Here is a 17,965-nt window from a genome sequence, read left to right on the forward strand (position 1 = left end):
CATGAGTCTATTATCTCCAGGGTCCTAAAAAGACGAAGGAGGCTGAGTGCTTGGGCGTAGTCGCCTGGGGTCGGGGGGTGTGATCGGTCTTTAGTGGGGTCAGGGACCCCGTTGAAGTCCCCACCGACGATCGTTTGGCCCTCCACAAAGTTGGCGAGCGATGTGCCCAGGGCGTCATAAAAATGTGATTGTCCAGAGTTGGGGGCGTATACTGAAACGAGGGTGTACAGGTCTCCCAACAGGAGACATTTGATCGCTATAAATCGGCCTTCTGGGCATGTCTTTGTTTCCAGAATCTGTGGGTTCAAGTCTTTCCTGAAGAGAATCGCCGTGCCTCCTTTTTTGCTTGTGCCAGAGGCAAAGAATTGAAGCGGAAATAGCCGAGACCGAAGGCGGGATACATCAGCGGGCAACAGATGGGCCTCTTGAAGCATGGCAATCGCAGCCTCCTCGTCGCGGAGTTTTAATAGAATTGTCTTTCGCTTGTTAGGAGAATTCAAGCCATTAACATTCAGGGAGAGGATCCGAAGCGACTGAAAGTCCTCTGGGGGCTCACTCTCCGTTCCCTGCGTTAGGGGGGGGGGTCCTGGGGTGGAGGTTCAACTGCCATGACTGACGGAAGCACTCACAAAATCATTCTGCGCTTGAGGTTTTAACACGAAATCCCAACGGGGGATCTCAACTTTAACAAGACGGTAGACCGACTTTGTTAGTACGGTCATACCTAAGGCCAACAGGGCCAATTGTCCCATATTGTGGGTTCCCAAGGAACAGAAGATAGAAAGTATCCTTGGGGTGGGTATGAACCATGGGAATGCCCCGCCGCCGTCGTGTACTTAAAGGAGGTTGGCATGTAGGTAGCGGGTTCTGATTCAGACGAGCATGTCTGTGTCCCGGCTAGCTCATTGACGGAGCCTGGGACCGTGGAGGCGTCCACGTTCATCATTTCTTGTTGTTTCGTTGTATCGACGACCAAGGCGTGCGTTTAGCTTTGGGGGAGGGAGGCGGACCAGGGTTCTCAGTCCCCTCTGAGAGTGGCGTGGAAGGGTCCCGGGGAGCGGTCGGGTGCAATATTTTCTCCGCGTCTTCCAGGTGGCTGATTCGGCGTAGGGTGCCATTATATGTGAATTGAAGAGCTGTCGGGAACAGCCATCTGTAACGGATCTGTTGCTCCTGGAGGAATAATGTCAGAGGCCGAAGTGCTCTTCTTTTCTGGAGTGTGAGTGCCGAAAGGTCCTGGTAAATTTGAAGAGGGGTGCCCTGGAAAGTGATCTCTTCACCTTGGCGGCTGATCGCTGATATCGCTTCTTTCGTTGTAAAGAAGTGGACCCTAGTGATCACGTCTGGAAGGGGATCCGAATCTGTCCCGCGGCGCTGGCGAAGCCTGTGGGTGCGGTCCAATATGAGCCGAGATTTGTCCAGATCTGGAAGTAGAGCCTCGAAGAAGTTTGCCACGTAGTCCGCTAGCTTGTTATCGGGGACGGAGGATGGGATGCCCCGGATGCGGAGATTATTGCGTCGGGCCCTATTTTCGAGATCTTCCTGTTTAAATTCCATGATCTCGCATTTGTGATGCAGGGAATCGATCGATTTTTGCATTTCCCCCAGAGCGGTGGTGTGCTCCTGGGCATGATCTTCGATCTCTCCAAACCTCTGCTCGAGTTCTGTGACTCTCTGATCTGTTTGGTCAACTTTGGTGGCGAGTTCCGAGAGGCAAGCGCGGAACTCAGATTTGATGTCCGCCATGAAGGCTATTAGGTCTCCTTTAGTGGCAAGCTCGCCCCTGTCCTCTTGTTGCTTCTGTGGGGTCAGTTTGGGAGGTTCCTGTTTCTTGGGTTTCTCTGTAGCCGTAAACATGGCGGAGATATCCGTGCCTTTGCTCACTTTTGTTTGTCTCGACATGTGTTTTCTCCTTCTTGAACAGAAGCTAAATTTAACAGAATGCAAAGCAGCATGAAGCAGACTTATCACTTGAGCTTTGAAAATGTACTTTCATGACAGGTTCAACAAAATAGGTTGAGGTCACCTGATTTAGGGTTAGTTTACACAGGCATTCAAGAGGACACTAAAGTGGTTTGGCAGGGCCTCAATGTGGAGGGCCTTAAAAGAAACACTGAAACAATGTGCTTTTTCGCCAACTCCTTATTTGCACACACTCTTCTCGGGTTCTCCTTGTATTATCTCAACAGGTGTGCCGGAACAGAAGCAAAGAGCCTGAATGCAGATATTGAAAATACGTTACATTCTATGTGTAAAAGAAAAAGTATATGCCAGTGGATGGTGACCGTTTATGGAAGTATGGTACATTTCAGCAGCATTTTAATTTTGAGGCCAAGTGAATGCGTGCTCACACACATTGGCTACAATGTGTCTCAAAACCGCCTGCGTCCACTGACGGATATTTTATTTTACAAAAGAAACAATTTTGCAGTGCCTTTGCTGCTCTTATTCTAGCACCACGTATATTAGAATAGCCACAAAGACACTGGGGGTACAAATGTATATTCTGCAAAATCTATGTTACATCCGTGTTTAGTTGAAAAGAAATGTATTTGTCAATAGTCAGGGGCTATTTGGGGGGGATTGTGGCACATTTTCTAATCCATTTATATATGTGGGAATTCCTGGTCTCACAAAAAGGCTCACATTCGGCTACAATTGCTCTAAGTAGCACCTGTCCACTGACAAATATTTTACAACAATATAGTGTTTTATCTGTGCATGTCTTTCAAACCCTACGTTCAATTGGGGGGTTAAGAGTCTGGGGGCACAAATAGAGACACTGAAAAACGCAAGCTGAACGATTTTTTGTAATGCAAATATTTGTCAGTGGTCAAGAACTGAGAATTGAGACATGAATCTGCAATAACAAAAATGCTCAAATTTGTCCTTCAATTCCTCAAACTAGCCCCTGACCACAACCAAATAAGTGTATTGTATTTATCTTTACAAAGAAAACAAGCTAACGGAATGTGCAGGGTATTTTAATAGAGTAATGGGATAGGAGAGGAAGCAATGGGATACATTCTATTGTTTGCTAAGCGCCCTCATCAGCCACCTTTGCCCCCACCCCCATCTAACTTCCTCCTATCCTCGCTCACACTAAGGAACTACTGGGAGGGGAAAACCAAGTTTAAAGCGAGGAGGCCTTTTTTCGACCTGTGGCGTTTTTTCCATCGTTTATCACTTTCAACTGAAAACCGGAAAGACTAACACTTACTTCCACTAATAGAACTACTTCCTCTGATGACACTAACATTATGGGAGTATTACTAGGCAAGTGCACTTGTTTGTGTAAAGTGAAAGCAAATGCTACCTTTTTATGTTGCTCCATCTGCTGAATGCACTTCCTCTGCTTAAACATCACTTCCTCTGAGTGCTGTAAAGCAGATAACAAAACTGACACACGAAGCAAGAACAATGCTTACAAATTAAGTTATAGAATGTAATGTTTCTTTCCTGCTGAAAAAGAGGTAGACATTTTATTTTTGTAAAAGCTTTACGTTACCTTTAAATAGAATTTAGGAACATGACCACAGGTCATGACTAACATTCAAGCCAGGTCTCAATCCTAGAAGCAGTGTAGCATATAGCAGAATTTGGAAAAAAGTTTAATCTATTTGGTAAAGGCATTCTGAAATATGTGAGACGCACTTTCTAGCCAGAAGAGACTGAAGTCTTCCCTCTTGTGTTAAATAGCTTCTGTCAGTTCAGGCACTCATTCTGGAAAATTAGCTCAAACTTACTGTGGTAAGGGGATACTGATGAACACCTTAGTTGATTTCAAATGTTCCTTTGAAGGTATGCTTTCAATAAACTGGTAAAGGGATACATCCAGCTCAATATGTTGTCATCATTGAGACGGGGAGGAAGGATTATAAGTGGTGATGGCTTATTTTTCCTTTATAAGTTCAGGTATCCTATAAGCCGTTTCAGTTCCATACAAGACAGGCGAGATGCATACAGCAAGCCTCATTCATACCACCACAACCCTCAAGTGCTATGTACAATGTTCTCAAAACACTCACCCAAAGTTCAGGTAGCTGTTCATTCAACCTGCATACACCAGCTTGCGATCTCTCATGAGAATAGTATTACACCACCTAATGGGGAAAATAGAGAACTTTGATATTGTTTTGGATAGTCAATTATGTTATTTTAGGTAAGCTATCTATATCTGGGAGATTGAAAACATGTATTTATAATATGATTATAAAGGCAATTATTACTTTATTTTGTAATCAGTAAATTGTTTTATTAAACCAAAATCAACTTAAAAAAGAAACTGTTCCTTTGGGTGAAAGAACAAGTTATCTGGCTACCTGCAAATGCCCCTTAAACAAAATACTGACCTATGCATTTTTACTTATGCATTGCAATGACTAGCTGTTTATTAAAAACAAAAAGTTATAATCTGCCCTGGTGCCTACTACCTTTTCTATTTCTTCTATTCGTGCTGTGGTTTACACTAAACCTTCCACACAATACTACAAAAAAATAATCATATCACAATGTTAGATTACACAATTGAACTACAAATCCAAAATGTCATTAAGATAACTTCTAAAGTGTGTAACGGCACACATTAGACTGTGCTCCCCAGATCATTCTCTGCCACAGGGTGTCCTATGCATGATTATTTGAAACGCTACAACCTGTAAAGTGTAATGTTGACAAATCTTTCAAAAAGGGGCAGGCAGTAACTATGTTTCAAGGCTTCCACAATCAAATTATCTTTACATAACCTAGCCTACATGATCACTCTTTCCTTAAAAGGCCCATCCCTCAACCTATGATTTCAAGAGTAGGGATAAAATGTAACCTAAACCAAAGCATAACATTCCACAACCTCCCAGAAAGCATCAAAGATTTAGGAAGGGAGCTACTCGACTTATGAAATATAGCAAACTCTTTATAAAAATGCGCAAACGTATCTCCACCATATTGAAATAAGCCACTACATTTTGTTTCACTTATTAGATTGGACACTAGGCCAATAATCACCAATCTCAAACAGCAAACCCTTGTTCTTTGCTATCCCATTTAGCATCACAGATCACTCCTTTAAGCAGTAATATCCTCAAAGCCAAATTTGGGGGAGGGTACAAGATGTTGGTGATGTGAACATTCCCGTTCTCGCCTATGCCTATAAGTGAGTTCATGGGAAATCTTACCCACTCTTATAAAATGAGACAACATCAGCAGTCATGGAATGTAGAGTTGGTTCTAGGCCACCTGAATTGTTCAATTCTCTTGTGGTTACTGAACCAATACATGTTACCACTTCAATTAAGTATTTAGGTATTCCTTTTCAGTCTAGATTCAATGGTGTCAGACACATTGAAAACATCTAGAGAGTCAGGTGTTGGGACATTTTTTGGGAGAGCTTATCAAGTGTGCACCATGGACATGATTTTAAATGTTTATATAGTCAAAGCAAAGGCTAATTCTAAATATGAGGCTGGAATTTAGGCAAACCCGAAAGTATGCACCAAGTCCACGAGAATATTTTCCTAAAAAGCTTCTTGGATCCCAGATGGCCTTCACTACAGAATTGAGCAGGTCCTTTAGATCTGCCATACTCCAGATTCACAATGGGGCCACCAAAGTGACTTTCTTGTCTGGGGAAACACTGGCCTGACACAATGGCTACTGTGTCCCTATGACCAGGGAATTGTCTTGACATACACTTTGTCCTCATCCCACACAAAGTGGCCACTGGTAATGGCCTTTACCCCTACGTGACTATTGGTCATGTACTGCAGCAAACACCAGTGCCCCTGTGGGCTGGGTAAGGCATTTTGAGAATGCACCAAACTGACCTTGCCTTTCAAACAACACATGGGTCATTTGGAACTCTGGATATTACCTAAGAATATGGCCTGCTGGGTGAGTCACGTGTCTCCACGTGACCAGTTCACCAAGATGAGAGCTCTGCATGTTCTTTGCATATCTTAGTTTTCCCACAACTTTTAATCCCTCACAAAAGTACATATATGGGCATGACTGGGGTTTACATTTATCAAAGGATTTTATTCCCCTCAGCACGGTTCATGTGATGGTCACATGGGGCCTCATAACGAGTTTGGCAGTTTTTCCGGTGGTAAATCTGCAGGAATACTGCCCAACTGAATTACTGTTACCGCCACGTGGTCCATCAGAATTATCGCCGGATTACAAGTGGGGCTTTTTGGTTAGAATTACTGTGGTGGTAATTCAGCACATTTTTCGTCGGAGAGATGGATGGAGGATTCACCTCCAGCACAATGCTGGGGGTAAATCCTCCACTCCAGGGCCCTACTCATAGTTGGTGGAGCAGAAACATTGGCAGTAATTCCGTTACCACCAATTTGCTCCCGATCCACTATACTTGTAATGAGGCCCATGGTCCTTTATCCTAGATGCTAACCAGAGTCACATTCATTTGCCAATGTAGCCACTGTACAAAAAGAAAGATCAGTGTGCCATCCGATGTGGGACATGTTCATTCTTATTACTTTTGTTTTTTGGTTACCTATACTTTTTGAAGAGGTTTATAGTAATTGCTGAAGGATTAGTAATTGGTGAAACTAATTTTGGCTCATTTTGTGTGTTGCAACACGTAGGAAAGCACAACTAGGTAGATAGTGGGGAGATTGATATGGGGAGGAATATGGGGAGGGATGTTGATGTGAGGAGGGATAAATAACCTGCAGTCTTGTGTGGCTAAAGCAAATAGAATTGATATGTTGCAATCAGACGCATCGTTAGGCATTTAATTAAAAAGGCATTCAGAGCCTAGTCACTCATTTCCTCACATAATTACAGCAGATCCTGCATGGAGGCAAGCTGTATTTGTACCTGTTTTCATATGAATTAGAATTGAGTCACAATGTGTTGCATTAGTATTGGCTATTAGCGCCACCTATAAGCACAATTTTGTATTAGAGTACAGCTAGGTAGAAATAGGACTTGAGGGACAAAACTTGCAGGTGTTTAGTTATTTACCCACCCATTGAATGCCTATGGCCATGCTAATCCATTTTGCCAGTCTCACCCAATACCAGCACCCCCGTCCCCTGCCCAAAAAAGATCCTCTTAGAGCATGAGCTAGCTTTATCAAACCATACCATCAAACTTGCTCGTAGGCCCTGCCCGTGTTTTTTCAAAGTAGTGTTCTGAGAGTTATTGACTTATTTGTAGCTGTAAACACGTGTAATGCAAATGTCTTAACAGGGTCTGCCTTCTGCCACTCTATAAGCACTCATTTTGTCCTTCACTGAAGTCCTGTTATAAAGCATTGGCACAGCCATGTTATAAATCTTTGGCACAGCCAACAGTTTAGGTTTGGGTAAAAGTAATTAGGCATTTGCCAGACAGCTATTATATGCCCAGATCTCGTACCATTTTGAAGATACCATTGATGGCAATAAATACCAGTACGGCAGCACCTGGTGAATGCCTTTCCCATGCCTGCACAAAAGCGAAAGCTGTTACCATTGCCAATGCTTAAGTCATTTCTGCCCTAAAATCAGTAGAATGTGTGTCACAATCATTAAATCAGATGTGTTCCTGCAGCACAATTGATGTGGATTGCATGTCCAACAGAAAGATGACCTGTGCTGAGTGCAGTTTAATAAAATGTTTGGTTTCTAAACGAGATTATGGTGGGCTCGCTCATTGACAAATCCAATGGGAGCCAACAGTGCCCGAAGTGCAACATTGAGGGCTACCATGAAGCCTGCACCCACTCCATGCCTCCGATCAGTTTTGGGTGTGCTCAGAAACACTGTTTGGTAGTGCCATTTAGGAAGGCTCCCTTTCTTACTAATTTTCATATGGTCTCATTGGTATGATGTAAAGTGTGTCAAGTATTGCCCAAGTATTAGGCTATACTATCCTAAAATGAAATAGATTTTACAAATCAGTGAGTTGCTCTATTCTTTCTGAGCAGGCCCAATAAAGACACACATTTACTTTTCACAGGTTCCTTATGTTTGACCACAGCGCACAGTATTACGCTGTGGGGTGCATTTAAAGGCCCCAAACTGAAGTCCCTTTCACATGAATAGCAGCAATTTAAACACTGCAACAAAAACAGTGTGATTTTTTCTTTTGTTCATGAATAATTAATGAACCATTTGGAAAGGTGCCTACCTATCATTATCAATGGACAAGCAGCAGTTTAATTCACAAAAGGAGGAATCCAGGAATCCTTCAACATGGAAAACAGTGTTTTCAAACATTGGAAGCAAACATGGCATGCACATGTGTTAGCAAATAAAAAAGGCTTTAAAAAGCCAAAATGGAAAAAGATATCACTCACAGAAAAATGTCAGGAAAGCAGAACAAGATGTGTGGGTTGACCAAAGCAATGTATATTATGGTTCACCCCCAAAACTGCAGTGACAGTTGAGACACCAGGAAAAACCTGTTCTGGCTGGGTGCAAAACTTCACAATGAAAAGCCCCACTCCAGCTGGATGTCACACCTCCCATTTAATAACCCTGCAATAAAATGTCATGCTGCTGAAGGCATCAAAATTCACTATTCTACAGACTTGCTGGCAGGAAAGCGGAAAGCAGGGACTTGAAGATAATGCCATCCTTGGCTGAAGCATGACTAAAAGGTGTGAATCCTTGTTGCACCCACTTCAAAGAGACTCAAAAATCCCTGGTCACAGGCTGATCCAGGGGAACAGATGGCTGTGGGGGATGAAGCACCCATCCCATTTGCTGACAGAAACACTCAATATAAAAGACCATTTCATTTTTAGGCATTTTGCAGAGCAATCTGAATATTAATTTCATTTTTATGCCATTTTTCATGTAATTTCTAGGCAGTTTTGGGGGTATAAAATGCATCTAACTGTGACTCTGGGAACTGTGATGGCCAGTTAGACTAGGTTTCTGGCTGATCTGAACATGTTATAAATCTGAGTGGGTAAAAAGGTGGAAAATTAAAGTAGAAATAGGCTGGATAACTTACATATTCATAACTGTTCATTTTAATGACACATGGCCATGCTACATCGTACGGATTTGGTGGTCGGCTTATCTAATTCCCCATGATCAGTTAAAACAGAAGATATGTTTTGTATGATAGTTGCTAGTACATAACAAATGGAAAAAGACAGATGGTGCTCCTAACCTCTAAACCAATCCTGACTTGGGGCAGAGAGAGGGTAACTACAATCCTAGTGCCAGGGATTATTATAGGGTATTCCCTCTAGATTGTAAATTCTAGTGGTGTCATTTCTGTCTATAGGGCTGACTGTACTAAGAGACAACTGGGGAAAACAGGAAAGGGAGGATAGAATGCTGCTGAAACTTACCATCTTTATCTCATGATGCATACCCCCGGGCATTCAGACCAAGTCCATCAACCCCGGAAGCAGGCATCATGTTACCTGGAGCAAACCCAGCAACCCCTGTTAGGGGCTATCTGGGTACAGTCCTGGCGCCTATGGCGCCAGGCTCATAAGGGACATCAGTCCTGGCGCCATAGGCGCCAGGCTCATATGTTAAAACTTACCTGATGCAGACCATGCTGCAAGGGATCCAAGCATCCAAGCCCATGTGAGGCTTGAAGGGACTATTTTATCTTAGGGACTATTTTGTTACTTGGGTGTGGCTGTGGAGGAATACTTACCTGGGACTAATTTGAAGGCTTTTTAAACCACGCCCGAAGAGCAGCACATGCTTCGCGTTATTCTGCATCCAGCAGCGTAACGCTCACTATGTCTGCAGTCAGCATCCAGCATCCTGCCACGCCCGCCTCGAGTCCAGAGCTCCTAGAGAGAAGGCAAAGAAGAAGAAAGGTTAGAACAAGAACTTTACTGGATTTCTTACCTGATTTCGGATTCAGTGTATCTTTGAACCAGAAACAGACTTCATTTTAAATGCGTTGCATCGCCAGCAGCAGCGCCGCGCCATACTCACCGTTCCTCGCAGCAGCTCTACGATCCAGAGCTGTCTCCATCACCTGGTTGCCGCATTCCAGCACCTAAGGGGGACAGGAAAACAACACGGTGAGCCAAGGGAACAAACAAGGACAATCTCTTGCCACCAAATGCTTACCTGATTTACCGCAGGAGGTATTATCGACCAGCACGCCAAATCTTCCTACGCTGCACCTGCAAGAAAAGAGAAAGCAGCGAGTTAAACCTTGGCATCATTTACCGGACAGTGTTACAAAACACAGACTCTTACCTGAACGCTTTCAGCTGCCACAAGACGATCATCTTTTGGGTCTAAGCTGCAAAAGAAACAAGGAATAGGACATTTTGAACTCATTAGAACTATATACTTACGGCCTTTCGCCCCGGAGGTTTGGAGCCAAGATTTGTCCAGAACTCTTCCAATAGTAGAGTAACTGGCCATCAACGCGCCCCTGCATTCTTCGCAGGATGGAGAGCTCATCATACAAAACTACAAGGTGAGCTTTGTGAAAGGGAATGTCAGAAGTGATAAGTGGGGACGCAGTGAGGTGTTAATACTCAAATCCATGTGTGGCTAATTCCCTTTCTCCACCTTTAGGAGACTACTTCTACGGGTCAAGCAGACGAAGCTAGGTGGGCCAGTCCAGTCAGTCATCTCTGCACTACGCATCACGTTGGTGGAGACCGTGGCTGTCCAGTTCCGCTCGACACCCCTGTGGGAGCGATGTGAGCGTAACACTTTAAGAGTGCAGTGACCAGACCCCTGATCTTTCTTTCCAGAGTGTCCTGAGATGCAGGTGGCTTTCCTTAAACTTAAACAAAGGCTTGCTAAGTAGCTATGACCCCAGCCTTAAATTGCATAAGCCCTTCATTTTGTAGCTAGTGCATCCAATATTTCCCCTTTGAAAACCACTATTGCCAGTGTAGTTCAGTCTTTGCTCGTTCATTTATGTCATTTCCCATTGAAGAACCTTCAGTCATTTCAGTAACTCCCTAGTACAGTACATTTTGTTCAGTAAATCAATAAATTTCCACATTATTTCACGGGATAGCAAAAGTTAACATTCAAAACTAACTCTCCCTTCCCTGTGTCTTGCGAGTCATAAGTATAAATTGTTCCCCAAGAAGCCATTTAATTAAGAGCTGAAAAACCAATTTGTCCATGTGTTAAATGGTGTTTTACAAACGAATTCCTATTTGCATCTGTCCTTTTCAACCCAAACCGATTTGGTTGCGAGTAATCCCTTTGCCCTGAGTAACTGCTGTGCCCCTGTCGATTTCACTGAAATCCTTGGTTCCTATGTGCCTTCCTCATTGTGGAAAGCGTGCATGTCATTTGCAGCTCCAGCCAACATTTCTGTGATTGATATTTTCGTTTCTCTAAAAATGTTGCTTCATCCTTTAAAAATTGTTTTTCCCAAAGTACCCATGTTCCCTCTACCATATTCTGAGCGCGGATTTTGAATTGCATTTCCTTCATTTTTCATTTCTCAGAGCTTGCCCGTTATTCCCACTCCTGGCAAATTCAGTGATTTCCATTTTCATTTTTCTAAACATTTCCCTTAACCTGTTTAAACCCGTTTTTCCTAGTCTATATCTCTTCCCCTACTGTACCCTGATCACGGATTTTGAATTGCATTGTGTCTCCGAGTGTGCAACCTTGACTGTATTTGGTTATTTATAACCAGCTTTCTAAGCATGGACCCAGGGATCGAACCTGTGTTGCTCCATGTTGTCTTGCTTCCAAGGTGAGCGCGTTGCCCCCGAGCTATCCTCTTGATGTGTAAAAACCACCAACAAGTCTGGTGCCTCACTAGTATAGAGAAAAGGGAAGTAGCAGCATGCACAGTAGCGCAGCTGGAAGCATAGGTGTGATTTTAGTCAGAGGCACTACACATGGCCAAATCAACGTTTGGGATTGGAATTGCCAAACACCCCTAATTATATGTCACTTTCATGTTGGAAATGAATTCCCGATTTCAATATTATTTATAACAAATCTTTTTAGGTTAACACGCTCAACTGACCACCATAGAACAGACTTGCTCACACCAATTCAGGGAAAATATTTAACTACTTTAGAAGGTCACCAGCTGTTAATGGTTCACTCTGGGATTCTCGGTGTGTGATTATACTGTGCATCAGTAATAACATCCTAGCTCACTTTAACATAACCCTATCCCTCCCACAATATTTCCTATCCACCATTCCAACATCAGCTAAGCAATTCCCAAACAGTCCCTAGCTCAGCCATACAGTCCCAATCAAGCTGTCTAGCTCACCCCACCAACCTGCGCACAGCCTCGATAACCTACCCAGGCCACCCAATCCCCATGCTCCCTAGCTCATCCAGCAAGTCATGTCAGCAACCCCAAACGACCCACTCTTGTTCACTATCAAAATACCCACCTCTGCTAAGCTGGCTCCAGTACGTCCCACCCACTTAAGCTCATCCCAGCAAGCCCTCATTACACACTGCACCAATCCCACATATACATATATCCCCTAGCCTCATTCCATCCACGACCCATGAATACTAGCTCATCCAAGGAACTCCACACAATCCAAGCTCACCCATGCTGCTGAAACCTGCCACCATCCACTCTCACTCCAGCAGCCCCACCCCACCCCACCATTATAGCTTGGCCCATAACTCGTTGCCCATTTAATAGCTCACCAAGGGCACTGTCAGGCACTAAACAGCAACCCCAACCTACTGAAACCCCACCCACTTAATCTCATCCCAGTCAAATCCTCCCCAGATCAGCGCCAACCAACTATTGCTCACCCCGCAACCCATCACCCACCTCTAATTCATTCAAGAAAACCTTCACCCAAGCATACCTTAGCAGCCTTTCCCCCGCCCTTGGTCACTCCAGAAGCCACCCACCCTAGCTCACCCGAAGAGCCTGTATAGTACCACAGTAACTATCACCCACTCTAACATAGCAACCCTCACCCCTCAACCCTATCTAAGCCCAGCAACAAACCATTAGTTCATCCAATAAACTACAGACCCAACATAGCACAGTACATATAAACTCCCACATCTCACCAGCAACTGCTCCACCCAAGGGATCTACCCCAGCACCTCCCCAACCACTCAAATTACCTGCAAAAACATAGCTCATTGATGCCACCATAGCACTGCCCAGCAGCTCAATCATAACTCACTCCCATCCTAATTCAATTGATAACAAATATCAGGCAACTGGAAAATGTGTTAAGAACCTGCACACATGTCAGTGGATGCCAAATATATGGCAAATGTCTATATAATGCCAACACAAGAGCCAAAACTGTTGGCTGTGCCAATGTTTTCTATTGTGTTTAGTTATGTCAGCAGTGAGTGAAATTAGAAAAAAGTTGTATTTTGTTCCCTACTTTAAAAGGGACAGGTGATTTTAATATCGTTTATGAAGAAATACAAGTAAAATGTCTTTAAATTAAGTCACAAGGAAGCGATTAATGAACACAGAAAAAACGTCATGCATACCATGCAATGTTAATTACATTTTAAAGAAATACTGTGCTACAAACTACAACATAACATGTTTATGTATTTCTATATAATTTGATTAGCTGACTACTAATCTTTCGTAGCCCCATGGTCCGTCCCCAGAGTCTAATGTTCACCTAATGTCATCACAGGTATTCAATGCCCCTCCAACGAGACATCCCATGGGACCCGTGGGGGGTGACACCGTTCTCACTCCAGCTGAGATCCGTAAAATACCTAGGAACACATATAAGCACAGCAATAACAGAACTTCGCAATCTCAATTACCCCCAGATCCTCAAAAGCATCAAAAACGATCTGGAAAGATGGGTCACTTTGACCCTATCCACAGTGGGGAGGATCAATGGCCTAAAGATGAACTCCTTCTCTAGATTGATCTATATAACAATGCTACCAATTGGCCCGACTCCCCATATGCTGAAAGAGTTAAATAAAGCCATTAACAAATTCATCTGGCGGGGTAAGAAAGTGCAGATTCGACTCCCCATACTACAGGCGGACAAACCAAACTGAGGCCTAGCAGCCCCCTCACTTAAGGCCCATTACCAAGCAGCTCAACTAAATTGGGTACAATGAGTTGGCGAAGAATGGAACCAGCACTAATGGCCCCATTAACCACCATAGAGATCATGACGACACCGCCACACAACCTTCCACCAACCATCAATGCACACCCGATTGTAGGACCGACCCTACAACAATGGCACAAATTACAGGTGGCACAAGGGGCGCCAATCAGGAAAGCACCGGCCTGGGCAAGCGTATGCTCGGTCCTGACTTATGGGCTGACAGACAATTCATTGAAATCAAGCAAGCGAATGGGCTAATGTGCAGGTAGTGGACATAATGGAGGAGGGGTAACTGATGGTGGCAGGGGACTGGCTTTGATATCATACTATACAGGCTACGATTCTCAAACACAGCACTAGAATCTCGCCTACAACCCCCCATGCAATGCGAGAAAGACATGGAACTACACACAGATATATTGCAAATTCACACATTCTACCTAATGACAATACCAGGCAAAAACAGAGTACATACATTAGCAGCAACATGGTCAGAAGTCGGGGAACCCCAATTAGTGCCCCAGACTTGCAAAGATGCTTCTCTGCCATCCCTGCAGTCTCCCCCAACCTCAAAAATAGGGAAATTCAGTACAAAATACTACGATTATACTACACTCCAACCAAGCTACCCAGAATGGGGCTCGAACCCACAGCCCTATATGCTGGAGAGGGTGAAAAGACACAGGAACAATGGGGCACATACTATGGACCTGCCCCACCATCATCCCCTACTGGCGCACTATAAATTGAAAAGTTAACAGACATCGAAGGGGCCAACATTCCTTTCACTCTGAATGTGATCATCCTAGGCACAGATGGGATGAACTGGCATGACAATGCACTAATACGCAAACGTATATATTTTTTTAATTTTCTTTTTATTTGATTTAATTGTATAAGCATATTTTACAAAACAAAACAAAGTTCCCACATTAAATGTTATAAATCCGTAGCACTTTCTCTCCTCTCCAACTCCAAATTCAAATTCAGGACCAGATTCCAAATCAAATTCAAGTTCAAATTCCCAGTTCAATTTCAAAACCCCCGTTAACATGCCACGCGGAGTAGGAACTTGAGATGAAGGGTGGAGAAGCAAAGACCCATAGCGAGGTCAGGATCAAAAAGGTGGAGAGGGTAAGGAAAAAGGTTAACCGCCCTGAGGAATGTTAGGGAAAATGCTAGAAAGGTGGCATTTGCATTCGAACCCGACAAATTCCGCCCTCAAGTGAGTAGACCAATGCCTCGAAAGAAACCCTCCTCCGCTATAACCCATGTGGTCTTTTCCCCGCTCATGAGCCGGCACCACCATTCTTCTTCATCATACACATGCAGATTTTTGAATAAGTGACCCAGGTGTGTTAAGCGGGGGCCCGTGACCCCTAAGCAGTTTGGCAGGAGGTGTCTTATAGTTTCCGCCATCTTGGGTTGTCTACAAAATCTGCAAACTGCATCGGCTGACAATTTTCGTCTTGCCAGGACTTCCCTTGTATGAAGAATGTTGAGGCGGATTCTTAGGAAGTTTTCCCGGACATTTTTGTCCGGTCCTTTTAACAGGTAAGCTTTTAATTCATTCACTTTTGACATCTGCGGAGGAAGATCTGTCATCAATTTGGAGGCCACTGCTTTTTTCAAGGTATCTATCATGTGGGATGAACTGGCACGACGATGCACTAATACGCAAACGTATATATATCTTATAACCTTCACAGCACAAAAACTGCTGATTATACATTGGAAGTCAGCAACATTACGCACCACCACTGAATGGTGGAGCTACTAGAGGCATATGTCTGATGAAGTGGGGCCTAGACCAAAAGAAAGACATGACATCACTAAACCCTGATAATGGGTACTCAAGCTGACTCAACAGACCCACTAACAAGGACACAGGACCACGCCCGTACATTGCAGACGGGTGGGGTAAGGACCTCGGAGACGGAGGTGGGATGGCCTCTGGAGAGAGGGGGGAATACAGAAACAGCGATCAACCACCCTGGTCACTACAAACGGTACAGTAACCGCACAAAATGTTTAACTATGAATACGCAAATGATGAGCCGGATTGTCTCAAATTTTATTGATTGTGCTCATGTTTATGTTTAAAACATTTTAACAGTTTGAAAAAAAATCACAGGTCTAAATTCACAGACAATACCTTTGGACAGTAGCTCTTCACATAGAATAGTAAATACATTGGATGCAATTATAATGAAATCCGTTGAGCGAATAATTTGCTTTATTTGTCTTTATTTTGATTGTTCTTCCTTTTTAATTGGTTGGCTTAATTTTGTCAAGTGGCCTTGAAGAAGCATGCACCTCATTTGTTCATATTAGACATTAGAATTGTGGAACTCAAAGGCCATCGCTATATTTCTGTTTTGTTAGACATGCAGGTTGGCCCTAGATTCATTTCTACTTCGCTAGACGATCCAGTTGTGTACTTTTAGTTACGTTATTTGATATCTGTCTTTTTGAATATTGTTTTTATAATATTAGGGATATCTTATTTCCTTTGGACGGTGTAAATAGAAATATAAAAATGTTTTTATTAGCACAAAAATTACAAAAATTAAGGTAATTGTTCTGCACAGCATGTGCTTTCGACATGCAGGGTCCCTCTGGGTTCTATCATCTCCCCTATCATTTTCAACATCTAAACCAAACTCTACACAGTCTTTCAGTCACTCATGCCATGATCAACAATAACCGAATGTCGACCGATTAGAAATGTACATCGCCAAGACCACAACTGCCCACCTAGGCTCCAGTCAAGGAAAAACGCAAATGTAGGGTTCTCGTCGAAGTCCGCAAATCGCTATACTTAAATGGTCTACCAAACAGCATTCCCGCCAAGACCCTTCCAAGCTTCCTGCAGGATCCAAGATACACAAAACGAACCTACTTGCCCCTTTTGACCGATCAGCTTTGCACTACATACACAGGCCCTCACACACTATCTTAACGCCTGTTTGCAGCAGCTTTACAACCATGGAGCAGCTCTGTGCTCCCTGTACAGTCCCCAACTTCTTCAGCTCCATTATGTCCCCTGCCAGACTTGCATCTCCTCCAATAACCCAGCACTGGTATCTGATATTGGGGTCTCCCCACCAAATTCACAACCACATGGAAGCACGAATGGTAACACTTGCCATCGTTACCTGTATCATAAGGTACTGTTGCACCATACAGGATCTACAAATTAAACTGGTGCGCTCGAGAAGCACTCCCCAGACTCGTATCACACGCACATTGTCCAGGCCATACACGTTAAAGACTACTGACCCAGTATCTGCTTTCCATCACATGAAACCTCTCCATTTCCCTTCTTACCAAGGCCACCCCGCAGATATTGACAGCATGGCTCAGTTCCTCCACCTAGTAGTACCCGTGTCTTCCTCTGGTCAAATATCACCCAGCTCCGCCCGAGCCTGCTTCAGCTTACTATAATACATCCAGCTCTGTGTAGATATGTAGGATACTGCCACATCGCCGTCCATATTCTAACAAACGTTTCCTCGCACAGGATCAAACAGATCCACCCCAGGATGTATGGTCTCTTTCCACAGATTGTCACTGGTGCTTTAAACTTTAAGCTGGCGATAACGGGACTCAAACCGCCCACTGTGCTCCAACTTTTATAAAATGACAGATTCCAAACTCGCATCACGTTAGCACGCGGCAGTATCGCCTTGTTGCATATCTCCTGCTGCGCGTCAAGTCATTGCAAAAGGAAAACCACTGGCACTGGTTCGCAGATCCAAGTTCACGCCCCTCGCCTTGTCAGCCTACTCTTGTACCTTTTATAAGGTATGTCTATTACACTCAAGTGAGTCCAGTCCCTCGCAGTTTCCTCCAGACATCCTCAGGTCAACTCCACATTCATAGTGAAGGTAGTAGGAATTGAGCACCTACCCTATGTCAACCCCTTCAATTTATCCCGATGTATTGGACGTGATC

This window comes from Ambystoma mexicanum, chromosome 6p (genome assembly GCF_040938575.1).
Source record: "Ambystoma mexicanum isolate Mex_15411 chromosome 6p, UKY_AmexF1_1, whole genome shotgun sequence".
Taxonomy (NCBI): domain Eukaryota; kingdom Metazoa; phylum Chordata; class Amphibia; order Caudata; family Ambystomatidae; genus Ambystoma; species Ambystoma mexicanum.